The sequence below is a fragment of the Meriones unguiculatus genome, unplaced genomic scaffold (genome assembly GCF_030254825.1).
Source record: "Meriones unguiculatus strain TT.TT164.6M unplaced genomic scaffold, Bangor_MerUng_6.1 ChrUnknown_unordered_Scaffold_136, whole genome shotgun sequence".
In the NCBI taxonomy this organism is placed as follows: domain Eukaryota; kingdom Metazoa; phylum Chordata; class Mammalia; order Rodentia; family Muridae; genus Meriones; species Meriones unguiculatus.
The window spans coordinates 57,501-70,000 of record NW_026843724.1 but is presented as its reverse complement, the minus strand read 5'-3'; positions in this window follow the sequence as shown (position 1 = coordinate 70,000).

Genomic DNA, 12,500 nt, shown 5'->3' with positions numbered 1-12,500 from the left:
CTGGGTGTGGTGGTACATTCCTTTAGGCCCAGCACCTTGAAGGCAGAGGCAGGCAGATCCCTGGGTTTTAAGCCTGCTTTGCAGATGGTATCCTTTCTCGGGAAACCTTGTTTCACATAACCTAAAAACAAAACAAAACAAAACAAAAAACTAAGTAACTAAGTAAGTGCATGAATAAAATAAACAAATCATAAGGAGTGACTGTCATGGCGTTCTCTTTGTTATTCTCTTTCATGTTATCATTCTGAGGAATGATACATACATTAGTATGTATCCTGACACCATAAACAAGTGTTGTGTGTGTGTGCGCGCGCGCATACTGAGCTTTGGTTAAAAGGCTTTCTTTGCTTTCTGCCAACATTCGACATGATTTCATGGCTAGAAAACCACCCAGCGTGGCCAGAAGTAACATTACCACCGTATCCCACGTGCTTTTGTTTCTAGAAGTGATAAAGCAAATGTTTGGACAGTGCGTTCAGGAGCAGCTGTACATTAGTGTCCCGACATGTTCAAAGATGTGCGTGTGTGAAAACACCTTAAAGAAAAGTTAGGTGTCTTCTTGGAGTTGATTGTTTCTCCCAGAGACAACGTTCGGTCAACTGCTTTAACAAGCTTAGGCAGACAGAAGTACATGTTCTGTACCATTCACGGTGCTTTTAACAAGAGATGTTCTTACGACTTGACTCTCCGGACGCTAACGAGGTTATCGATGTATGACTATTTCCTAAACGGATGTTTGGAAGGTGCAGTTTAATTTAAGATTAAATTGAATGGACAATAGGATAACAAGAAGCTTCGGTTTTTGTTTTGTTTGTATTTTTTTTTTGTGGGGGGGGTGTTTCTTTTTCTCTTCCACAGGGTTTCTTTGATATATGCATGGCTGTGTGGTTTTTAAATTTTAGTTAATTTGTATTTATTTAAAATGTGTATTTATTTGTATGTATTTGTATTCATAAACTCATTTAATTTATTTAATTTCGGAAGAGGTCAGTTCTATACTAGACTACGCTGTCTGTGTACACACAGAAAGATAGAGAGTGTGACAGAGAGACAGAGAGTGTATCAGAGAACTGTATTTTAAAATTAAGTTGAAGGGAAAACTATGTCACCAGAAAGTAAAAACAAAGAAGCTTTTTTTTTCTTTTCTCTGTTTCTCTGAAACAAGCATGGCTGTGTGTGTGTGTGTGTGTGTGTGTGTGTGTGTGTTTAATTTGTGTTTTCAAAGATGCCATGTGGTCAACAGCTGAGCAAATTTAGGAATTTAGCCAAATTAGACTATACCCCTCTTTCCCTCTCTCTCTCCCCAGCCCTGCAAGATTATAAACTTCTGTTTTCAACTCATCATGAGCATACGGATAAAACTATGGGTCAGGCTGGACACACACTAAGAGATTCGCCTGCCTCTGCCTCTCAAGTGCTGGAATTTAAAGTTTACTTTTGTCTCCTTCCCACCGGCGCTTGCTGCGCGGGCTGTGCGCTCTGCTGTGGCCCGAAGCTGGCTGCTGCTGTGTGAGTCAGGTGACCTCGGACGAGTTGCGCTGCCCGCGCTGGCCACTCGCTCAAAGCTCACTCACCCTGCCTGGCCTCTGTCCCCTGGTCATCCTCTGAGGCGCTAGCCGCACCGCCCCCGGCAGGCAGGCAGGCAGGCAGGCAGGCAGGCAGGCAGGCAGGCAGGCAGGCAGGCAAGAAGCACCCGCTCCGCCGACCCCCCCCCCCCCCCCCAGGCCCCATCGTGGCCGCTGCTGGGTCGTGGACCCCTAGCCAGGCTCGCGGTTCCCTGCTCAGGGCAGTTTGAACTGCTAGCTAGGACTTGGGCTCCTTTGGAGACTCGAGTCAGGCCTGCTTGGCCTGTACAGGCTAACTGCTGGATTGCTGATACTTGGATTGCAGTTCTAACAACGAGCACATCCACTGCTGGTAGATATTTACATTCGCATTCGCTGACCCTCTACCTCTTAACATGCTGCTTCCCGGTCCTCGAACTCCTGATCCACCCGCCATCCCCCCTTCCCGGGACCGGCATCGCTCTGTCACCGTGCCCGGCTGCATCCTTTCAGATTTTCCCAGAGATGATGGGTTGAATGTGAGGACAGTCTGCTTTACCTGGACTAGGAGTCTGCGTTAACAAGCTTAGGCAGAGAGACAAACATGCTTCTTAGGGAACGATTTGTGAACCTCCAAATGCCGAGCACCAATGCAGAGCACAAATGCAGAGACACCCACGCACGCACGCACGCACGCACGCACACACACACACACACACACACACACACACACACACACACACACACAGAGAGAGACAGAGACAGAGATATAGTCGTATTTTATGTGCGTTAGTGTGAAGGTGTCAGATCCCTTGGAACTTGTGAGCTGCCGTGTGGGTCCTGGGAATTGAACCCGGGTCCGCTCGGAAGAGCCGACAGACAGTGCTCTTAAGCACGGAGTCATCTCTCCAGGCCCTGAAAGATGAAACGTTAACCCAAAAGTTTTTCCCTTTCCTTTTCGTCGGGTCGTCTTTCTGCGTTTAAGTGATCGTGTGCGTGCGTGGACCACTTCATCTTCTCCATGTCTAGCGATTGCGAGTTTCATCGAGTTTAGTGATACCTTTTCTTATTTTTTATTTTTTGATTTTTAAAAGATTGATTTATTTTATGCATACGAGTGTTGTATCTGCATTTACATCTGCCAGAAGAGGGAATCGGTTCACCTGATAGATGGTTTGTGAGCCACCATGTGGTCCCAAGAGTCATTTTTTCCCTTTCTTTTTTCATCGTGTCATCTTTCTGTGTAATGGACCGTGTGCGTGGACCCCTTGATCTTCTCCATCTCTAGCGACTGACGTGGAGTTGAGTACTCTAGGCTGCTAGCACCTGTGATGTCTTTTTATTTTTTAATTTTTTTTAAAGATTTATTTACTTTGGGTATACGAGTGTTGTATCTGCATTTATATCTGCCAGAAGAGGGAATCGGTTCACCTTCTAGACGTATCACTTTTCTGTTTTCTTCTCAACTGAGTTCAGAAACGCGGTTCCATATTTTCCTGTACTTAGTTCGCCACGCTGTGCTATGCCTTTCCGTTCTTACCTTGGAGAGACGTTTTATGTGTTCTTCTGTACTATGCCAGATAGATAGATAGATAGATCACTTTTCTGTTTCTTCTCAGCATAGCTCAGAAACACTGTTACATACTTTCCTGGACTTTGTTCGAAACGCTGTGCTTTGACTTTCTGTTCTTACCTTGAAAACACATTCATGCGCTCTTCTCTACTAAGCTAGATATAGCACTTTTCTGCTTTCTCTGTCTGTGAGAGACAGAGAGTTAGCTATATTTTAAGATTAAACAAGGTAACGAGAAATTAAAAGCAAATCAAGCTTCTCTCTCTCTCTCTCTCTCTCTCTCTCTCTCTCTCTCTCTCTCTCGATAGGGTTTCTTTGTTACAGGCGTGGCTGTCCTGCCACTGGTTCTGGAGACCAGTCTGGCCCTGAAACAAAGATAAGGCCTGCTTCTGCTTTTGTTGTTGCTGTTGTTTGTTTTCAAGCTCTTTGTTTTTTTTTTTTTTTTTTTTTTAATTCTAGGCAGTGAAGCAAGGGTGGGGGGAGAGAAGGGAAAGAAAGACACACATCACACACAGAGATCCCCTCTCTCTCTCTCTGTCTCTCTCTCTCTCTCTCTCTCAAACGCGCACCACAGAGGAGAGAGAGAGAGAGAGAGAGAGAGAGAGAGAGAGAGAGAGAGAGTCTTTTGTAAATTGAACTAAATATACGATAAAGAGTATAAACCAGAAGAAGAAGAAAAAGATGTCTTCCTGGAATTAGAGAAATACAAGGAAGAGAAGCTGGGTGTGGTGGTGCATTCCTTTAGGCAGGCCAAGCACCCTGAAGGCAGAGGCAGGCAGATCCCTGGGTTTTAAGCCTGCTTTGCAGATGGTATCCTTTCTCGGGAAACCTTGTTTCAAAAAAACTAAGTAACTAAGTAACCGAGTAAGTGCATGAATAAAATAAACGAATCATGAGGAGTGAATGGCGTGGAGCTCTCTTTGTTATTCTCTTTCCTTTTCATCCTGATACGTGGCTGTATTCACTCTGCTTTCACCCAGGACTGAGTGATTTCATCCATGCAAGACACCTAACAAGTTCACTGAGGTATCCGGACACCCCAAACAAGTGTTTTGTGTGCATACTGAGCTTTGGTTAAAAGGCTCTCTTCGCTTTCTGCCGACATTCAGCGTGATTCATTGCTAGAAAAAAACCACCCACCGTGGCCAGGAGTAACATTGCCACCGTATCCCACGTGCTTTGGTTTCTATAAGTGATAATATAACAAATGTTTGGAAAGTGCGTTCGGGAGCAGCTGTACAATAGTGTACTGACATGTTCAAAGATGTGTGTGTGTGTGTGTGTGTGTGTGTGTTTGTGTGTGTGTGTGTGAGTGAAAACACCTTAAAGAAAAGTTAGGTGTCTTCTTGGAGTTGATCGTTTCTCGCAGAAACGTTAACACGCTTAGAAAAGACGAAAGGACATATTCTTTAGCATTCACGGTGCTTTCAACAAGAGATGTTCTCACGACTCTCCGGAAGCTAACGAGGTTATCGATGCGTGAATATTTATTAAACAGATGTTTGGAAAGTGTTCGTGTCCTCTCTCTCTCTCTCTCTCTCTCTCTCTCTCTCTCTCTCTCTCTCAATCTCAATCTCTCTGTCTCTCTCTGTTTCTCTCTATCTGTTTCTCTGTGTATGTGTGTCTGTGAGAGACACAGAGACAGACAGACAAAGAGAGAGAGAGACAGAGAGTCAGAGAACTATAATTTAACATTAAATTGAACGGACAATAAGATAATAAAAAAACTAAAAACAAAGAAGCTCTGGATTTTTTTGGGGGTTTGGGTTTGTTTCTGTTTTTTTTTTTTTTTTTTTTTTTGGTGGGGGGGTTTCTTTTCCTCTTCACACAGGGTTTCCTTGATACATGCATGGCTGTGTGTTTTGTTTTGTTCTTTTCTTTTTTAATTGATTTAATTCGTATTTTATGTGCGTTAGTGTGAGGGTGCCAGATCCCTTGGAACTGGCGTTATAGGCACTTGTGAGCTGCCATGTGGGTCCTGGGAATTGAACCGGGGTCCGTTCGGAGGAGCCGACAGCGCTCTCCAGGAGCCATCTCTCCAGGCCCTGAAAGATGAAACGTTAAACCCAAAAGTTTTTCCCTTTCCTTTTCGTCGAGTCGTCTTTCTGCGTTTAAGCGATCGTGTGCGTGGACCACTTCATCTTCTCCATCTCTAGCGATTGCGAGTCTCATCGAGTTTAGTACTCTAGGCTGCTAGCACCCGTGACACCTTTTTTTTTTTTTAATTTTTAAAAGATTGATTTATTTTATGTATACGAGTGTTGTATCTGCATTTACATCTGCCAGAAGAGGGAATCGGTTCACCTGATAGGTGGTTGTGAGCCACCATGTGGTCGTTCGCTGGGAGTTGAACTCATGACCTTTGGAAGAGCTGAGCCATCTCTCCGGCCCCGCATGCATCTGTGATGATAGCTTAGAGTTTGTCCAGGCTCTTATGGCCTTTAGAGCTTTTGCAGTTCCGCTAGGTCTACCCTTTATAGGTTGATCCGTCTTTTCCCCTTGCAGCTTTTAATAGGCTTTCTTGGCTTCTGTAGGTTTACTGTTTTGGCTAGTACAACGCCAAGGGAATTTTCTTTTCTGGTCTAGTCTATTTGGTATTCTGTGTGCTTCTTTTGCTTTGAAAAGCCTCTTCGGTAGGTTAAGGACATTCTCTTCTATAATTTATCTGTTTTTGAAAATATTCTTTGTATTTTTTCAATATCCTTGATTTATTGGCTGTTTCATAACTGGATTTTCTATTTGTTTCCTTGTTTCTTTCTTTCTTTCTTTCTTTCTTTCTTCTTTAACATTTTCTTTGAGCAATGTATCTATTCTTTCTATGATATACCTTCAATGCCTGAGATTCTCTAATTCCATCTGTTGTAATCTGTTAGCCAGGTTTGCCTCTGAAGTTTCTATTTGAGTCCCCTACCCTTTTGTTTTGTTTTCCCACTTTCGGAAATTCCCTCGGTTTAGGTTCTCTTTATCTACTCTGTTTTATTTTTCAGGTGTTTGATTCATTTCCCTCCACAGTCTGTGGTTTCACAGATTTCTTGAAAGGCTCTCTTAATGTTCTCTTTTAGGAAGGACCTCTATCATATTTGTAAAGGCTATCTTAAGGAAGGTCTTTCTTCTTGTGCTTCGCTGTTGACGGGCTCTAGCGGAGACATATTGCCCTGGCTGGCATTGGTGGTGTAGGCATCTAGGATTGGGAAGACTGTAATTCTAGGTGGTGCTGATAGCTGATATCTGGTTTTATCTTTGTCGTTTGATCTTTGTTTTCTGTTTTCTCTCTGGCTTTTAGGAGCATGTAGAGGTTGTGTGTCTTCTGGTAGAAAACTGGGTGTAAAAACCAGGTAAAATGAGGCAGAGAGAGAGAGAGAGAGAGAGAGAGAGAGAGAGAGAGAGAGACTAGAAAGGCCACAGCAGAACGTCAGATACAGAGCTAGGGATGAGACTGGGGGACTGACTGGACTTGGAGGAATGAGGGGAAGGTGAAGATTTTCAATTAGCCTACTTAATTCCATGGTCTGAGTGTTTCAGTTTGCTATTTAGTGCTTATATATATGAACAGGAAGAAATTATGTATTATTTTGGTCTTCTGTAGTAGTATTAACAAGGCGTGACTGGAGCAAAGCAAGACTTGTTTTACACACACACACACACACACACACACACATATGTATATATATATATATGTTAATGAAAGATAAAGCAGGGGGCTGGAGCGATGGCCCAGTGGTTAAGAGCACTGCCTGCTCTTCCACAGGATCCAGGTTCAATTCCCAGCACCCACATGGCAGCTCACAACTGTCTGTAATGCCAGTTCCACGGCATCTGACACCCTCACCCTAATGCACATAAAATAAAAATTAAATAAATTATTAAAAAAAATAGAAAGATAAAGGAGAAACATAGTCTCCTTAAATGGAGACTGTAAGAATGATTGTTTTTAGGAATTTTCTTTTCTGATATGCCCTCCAGCTTACTAGAGGCAACAGACTGGTCGAGGTCACATCTCGTATTGTCTCGACGACCCACCCCAAAGACCACCGAGGAGCCGATTCCGACGACGCAGGCGAAGTAGGGTCTTTTTAATGACCAGCTGGAGCTGGGGGGGGGGGGGCGCCCCTCACACTCACCGATGCAGCAGTTGAGAGTAGAGCCCCGAGCTCAAGGGGAGGAGGGTTTCTGTTTAGTATTACAGCAAGGTGTGGGAAAATTTTAGGATTGATTGGTACTTACTTAGGCATCATCGGGTGTCCCGGGGAAAATGTTTGTGGGGGGGGGGGGCGCCCAGGCAAAACCGTAATTGTTTTACTCATCCTCTTGTAAAGAACACCTGGGTTAAGTCCCAGGTTATTCGCTGAGTAGCCGTTGCTAGGGGTGATGGTTAAATATTACTGGGCTTTCTCCAGGCGAATCCTTGGGCGGGGGAGGACTCCATAGTCTTAGTTTTGGAATCGGTGACCTATGGCCTAGTTCCCGCTCTGCCTCCCAAGTGCTGGAATTCAGTTTTGTTGGTTTGTTTGTTTGTTTTTGTGTGGTGTGTGTGTTTTCTGTGCAGTCAAGGCCTTCTCTGTGTAGTCCTGGTGAACTCACACTGGAGACCGGGCTGGGCCTTTCGTCTTTTTTTTTTTTTTTTTTCCCCCTTTCCTGTTTTTCTTTTATTCTTTTTAAAGACAGGGAGTTGTTTTTCTTTTCTTGCACTAAGGGTACTGTGTAGATTAGGAGTTGCACGCACGCGCATATTCGGTCCAGATCCTGGTCCCGTGGGTGGGCAGGCTAGTCAACCTAGAACGAAAATGGGCCTTGGAGAGTATGGCACATGGCTGCCGCCATAGTGGCGGAGGTCAGGATCCGTGACGGCTGCCGTCTTCGTGGACAATCGTGAAACAGGAGATTACGTGGTTCCCCGCTCAGGGTAGTTCAACTCTACCCGGGACTTGGGAGACTTGAGCCCGATAATCCGGTTTAATCTTAACGGGGCCTGCTTAGTCACATTGTTACGTGATTGGAATCACATTAGATTTGGTTTAATTTTATCTGGTAGCCAGCAAGCCTCAGCGATCTGGACACATGAGGGGAAAGGGAAGCCCTGGCCTAGGGTGCTTCAAAGGCCCCTGGGCACCATCCTTTCGGTACCACATAAACAAACGTGGGGGTGCTGGCCATGCCTGTGATCCCAGCACCCGGGAGCTGGAAAGAGAAGGATCCGAAGAACATCTCCGGCAACATCGCAAGTAATAGTCATCCTGGACAAAAAGAGACCTTCCTCTGAAGTAGTTACTTTTTATTTTTTCTTTATTAATTTTTTTTTTTTCCCCTGACAAACGTGCGAACGTGTAAAACCAAGCAAAATATAAAGCGAAGTCCTGGAGATAAAACAAAACAAAACAAAAAAACAAAAACGGAAATTTTAATTACTCCACTACTATTTTAATCAGCTCTAACTGTGTATTTAGTCCGAGAATGAACAACGGAGGTGGGGGGGGGGGGCGGGGGGTTGGGGGGGGGGGGAAGCTTGTGGCGGTGGTGGCGGCCACAAGCGGCGGCGAGGCGGTTTGGTTTGGTGTGTTTGTTTTGTAAAAGGAGGCCTAACTGGCATGGAACTGAGGCCGCCTCTTCTTACCTCCCCCACATCGAGGTGGGATGTCACCTTCCCCTAATTGTGCCAGTCACAGACTTGCCGCTTTTACTGGAAACCCCTCCCCCCCCCCCCCCCCCCCCCCACTTAGAGACCGAGCGTAAGATTTCGCCTTGTTTGCACAGCTTCCCGTCCTACTTTCGTTTTGGCTGCCTGAGGGATCCGCCCGAGGAGAACAGCCCGCGTTTGCTTTGTTCGGGCGGGACAACGGCCACCGTTTGTGTCACTCTGGTGGTGGGTACAGCTGCTCTGCTGTGCTTCTGCTGTGCTTGCGTGTCCGCCAGAGCTAGGCAGGACCCCACCGGAGCCCCGGAGTGCTGGCTGTGCGGCTAGTGAGCGATCTGTGAGTGTGTTGCTGCTGCCTTGGACGATCGAGATGGTGGTCGGGTGACACCTAGCGGTGACAATTTTCTGTAACGCGCCCGGTTCCCGGTGGATGACAAGGACAGCAGATTGCCTGCTACGAGCCAGACAGGGTGACGAGAGCCCCGGCGAGCAGGCGGCTGCGTCCCGGGGGTTGTGTCGTGTTTCAGAACGCTCTGAGTATACAGTGTTGGACCCGGAGAGTACTGGCGGAGGTGACAGGTGACAGTGGTGTCCCAAAGCGAGTATGTGGGGAGGGAGGCTTAGGCAGGTCGACCAGAAGGCTTATAGCTGTCGCCTCCGGGGCGACCCAGGCTCGTTTTTGAATTGGAGAGCCTGGCGGCCGGCCTCTGGATCCCAGGAGCGAGAGGATGCTGTGTCTCCGGCCTAACTGGACGACTGTCCCCGGCCCGACTCTGACTCCGCGGAGCCTCGGAGTCCCCCCCCCCCCCCTTCCGCCTTCTCTCCAAGAGTCCTCCGTCCCCAGCGGAGGGACTCTGGACCCCGTGCCCGAGAGGATGCTGTGTCTCCGGCCTAACTGGACGACTGTCCCCGGCCCGACTCTTGACTCCGCGGAGCCTCGGAGTCCCCCCCCACCTTCCGCCTTCTCTCCAAGAGTCCTCCGTCCCCAGCGGAGGGACTCTGGACCCCGTGCCCGAGAGGATGCTGTGTCTCCGGCCTAACTGGACGACTGTCCCCGACCCGACTCTTGACTCCGCGGAGCCTCGGAGTCCCCCCCCCCCCCCCTTCCGCCTTCTCTCCAAGAGTCCTCCGTCCCCAGCGGAGGGACTCTGGACCCCGTGCCCGAGAGGATGCTGTGTCTCCGGCCTAACTGGACGACTGTCCCCGTCCCGACTCCGAATCCGCGGAGCCTCGGAGCCCCTCCCCCCCCCCCCCCCCGCCTCCTTTACTCTACGAGCGCTGCGTTCCCGGCGTCCTGTAGGTCCCTTGCTGGGTGCTTGTCTTTCAGTCATGTTCCTCTCGCTCTCAAGTTTATGAGGTCGACCAGTTGTTCCTTTGAGGTCCGGTTCTCTTGTTTATGGGGACATTTTGGGGACATTTCAACGGGCATGACCTCCAGGAATTCCCTTTGGTTCGTGACTTACTCCCCGTCTCTTTGGCTCATGACTTATGTCTTTGTGATCTGTCCATCTTGTACCTGGAGATATATGCTGACACGCTGTCCTTTGGTCATACTCTTGTAAAGGACGATGGCCTTCTCGGGTTGCTGTCTTCCCCCAAGGCTGCTGGGTTGTTTTGTCTCTTGCTCTCTGGGGCATTGCAGTTTCCTGAGGCCGCCTGGGCGACTCGTCACTGGCTGCCGTTTGCTGTGTTTGCGTGTCAGGCTTTTCCCGCTGTCGTGGTTGTCGTCGCCCTTTACCGTTTGGAGTGGCTGGGCCTGTGGGCCAGGGGGACTGATGGCTTTTGTGTGGCCCCCCTCGGTGCTTTTTTTTTTTTTTTTTTTTTTTTTTTCTCTCCCTGCAGAGTTCCCGAATCTCTTGTGGGCTATGTCGATTTGTGGCCCGTTCCCCACTGCCACTGTGCCTCCCGAGTGCACTTTTTTTTTTTTTTTTTTTTTTTTAATTTTTTTTTTTTTTTTTTTTTCTTCCTCTGCCAAATCTGCCCGCTGGGTTCCCGAGTCTCTGTGGGCTGTGCTGCTGGTTTGTGGCCCGGTCTCCTCTGCCACTGTGCCTCCCGAGTGCACTTTTTTTTTTTTTTTTTTTTTTTTTTTTTGGTGGCAGCTTCCCCGGCCACCTCTGGTGTGCGTGCTCTTCCCCCGTACGTACGCTCGCTTGTTGGCTTTGCCCGTGTGTGATCCTCGGTCGTTGCCTTCCCGAAGGCGGCTTCGCTTTGTTTCCAACCCCTCTCTCGTTCCTGGTTGATCGATGTGGTTCTCTCGTGCCGTCTTCGGGCCGGGGCCTAAGCCGCGCCAGGCGAGGGACGGACATTCATGGCGAATGGCCATTCATTGTGAATGGCGCCCGCTCCTCTCGTTCTGCCAGCGGGCCCTTCGTCTCTCCTCCCCACCCGCCCGTGGTGGTGTGTGGAAGGCAAGGGTGCGGTTGCCCGGCCTGAGCCCCGTGCCCGCGCACTCGTTGCTGCAGTGCGTGGGGCTCCGTGTGGGTTCGTTTTGCCCGTGTGGCCCCTTGAGCCCCCTTCCCCGGGCCGGGGGAGGGTGGCTCATCTGCGGCGTCGCGTGCCGCTCCCGGTCGGTGTGCGCGCGCCTCGTTCTTTGCGATCCTCGCGGTGCCCCTGGAGCGTCCCAGGACTTCGAGGTGCCCGCTTCTGAGCGGCGGTGGCGTTTCCCGTTCCCTCTGGCGCCTCCTGTGCTCGGCTTTGCTTGCTTGCGGCGTGCGTGGCTTGTTCCCGTTGTTTGCCGTCCCTCTTGTGGGTCCGTGCCCGCTCCGCTGGTGCGGGAGACACGGTAGAGGAGAAGGAGGAGGGGGGGTCGAGTGTAATGACCCAAAGGCCGGTGAGAGGCTCCTTGGGGTGCCCGTTTCCGAGAGGGGGGGCCCCTCGTCGGGTGAGCGTCCACCGCGTCGTTGCGTGCCGTGTGCCCTCGGCGTGTCCCGGGAGGCGGGCCATAACGCAGACCCCCCGCGTGCGTGTCTTCCCCCCGTTGCTCGACGGAGGTCGAGTTGTGTGAGCGTCACGCCCGCACGCACGTCGTTTCTCCGGCTGGCCGCGGCCGGGGGTGCTTGGTCGGGTTGGGTATGCCCCGCCCTCGGTGAGAAAGCGTTCCTTCTCTAGCTATCCGGGGAGAAGAAAGGGCGTGTGCTGTGTTCCGGTGGGGCTTCTCCCGAATGGCCTCCGGCCGGCTGCCCGCCCTGACCGCCTTTCTGTGCGCGTAGCTTCGGCCTGGCCTCCGGCTTCTTCCGGGGGCTTTGTTCTCTCGCCTACCGCGGCCCGCGCCTCCTCGCTCCGAGTCCGGGGAGGGATCACGCGGGGCAAGAGCTCGGCGTCATGCCGGCGTCGCGGAGTGTTGGGTTCTCGTGGCGGAGGTTGGCGGTAGCGGTGGTGGAAGGGCCGCGTGTGCACCCCCGCGCGCGCGCGGTCTGCCCCATCCCATCCCCGTGGGGCGCCGCGGGACGGGTAGCGGAAGGGCGGTGGTGGGCTCCCGGTCCCACCCGTCCCTGTTCCCCTGCCCCCACCCCGTGGCCGCCCGCCGCGTGCGGCCCTCCCGTGCGCGTCCCCGTCTTTGCCGTTCCCGCGACTTGGACGTTGCCGCGCGTGGTGCGTGCGTTGTGGTCTGTTCGTGTGGCGGGGCGTCGTCCCGCTCGCCCCCCCTCCTCGGCAGCGTTCCCACGGTTGGGGGAGCGCGGGTGACCTTTCCCCCCTCCGGGGGATCCGGGGTCGTCCGGGTCTCGGCGGTGTATCGATCTCTCTCTCGGGG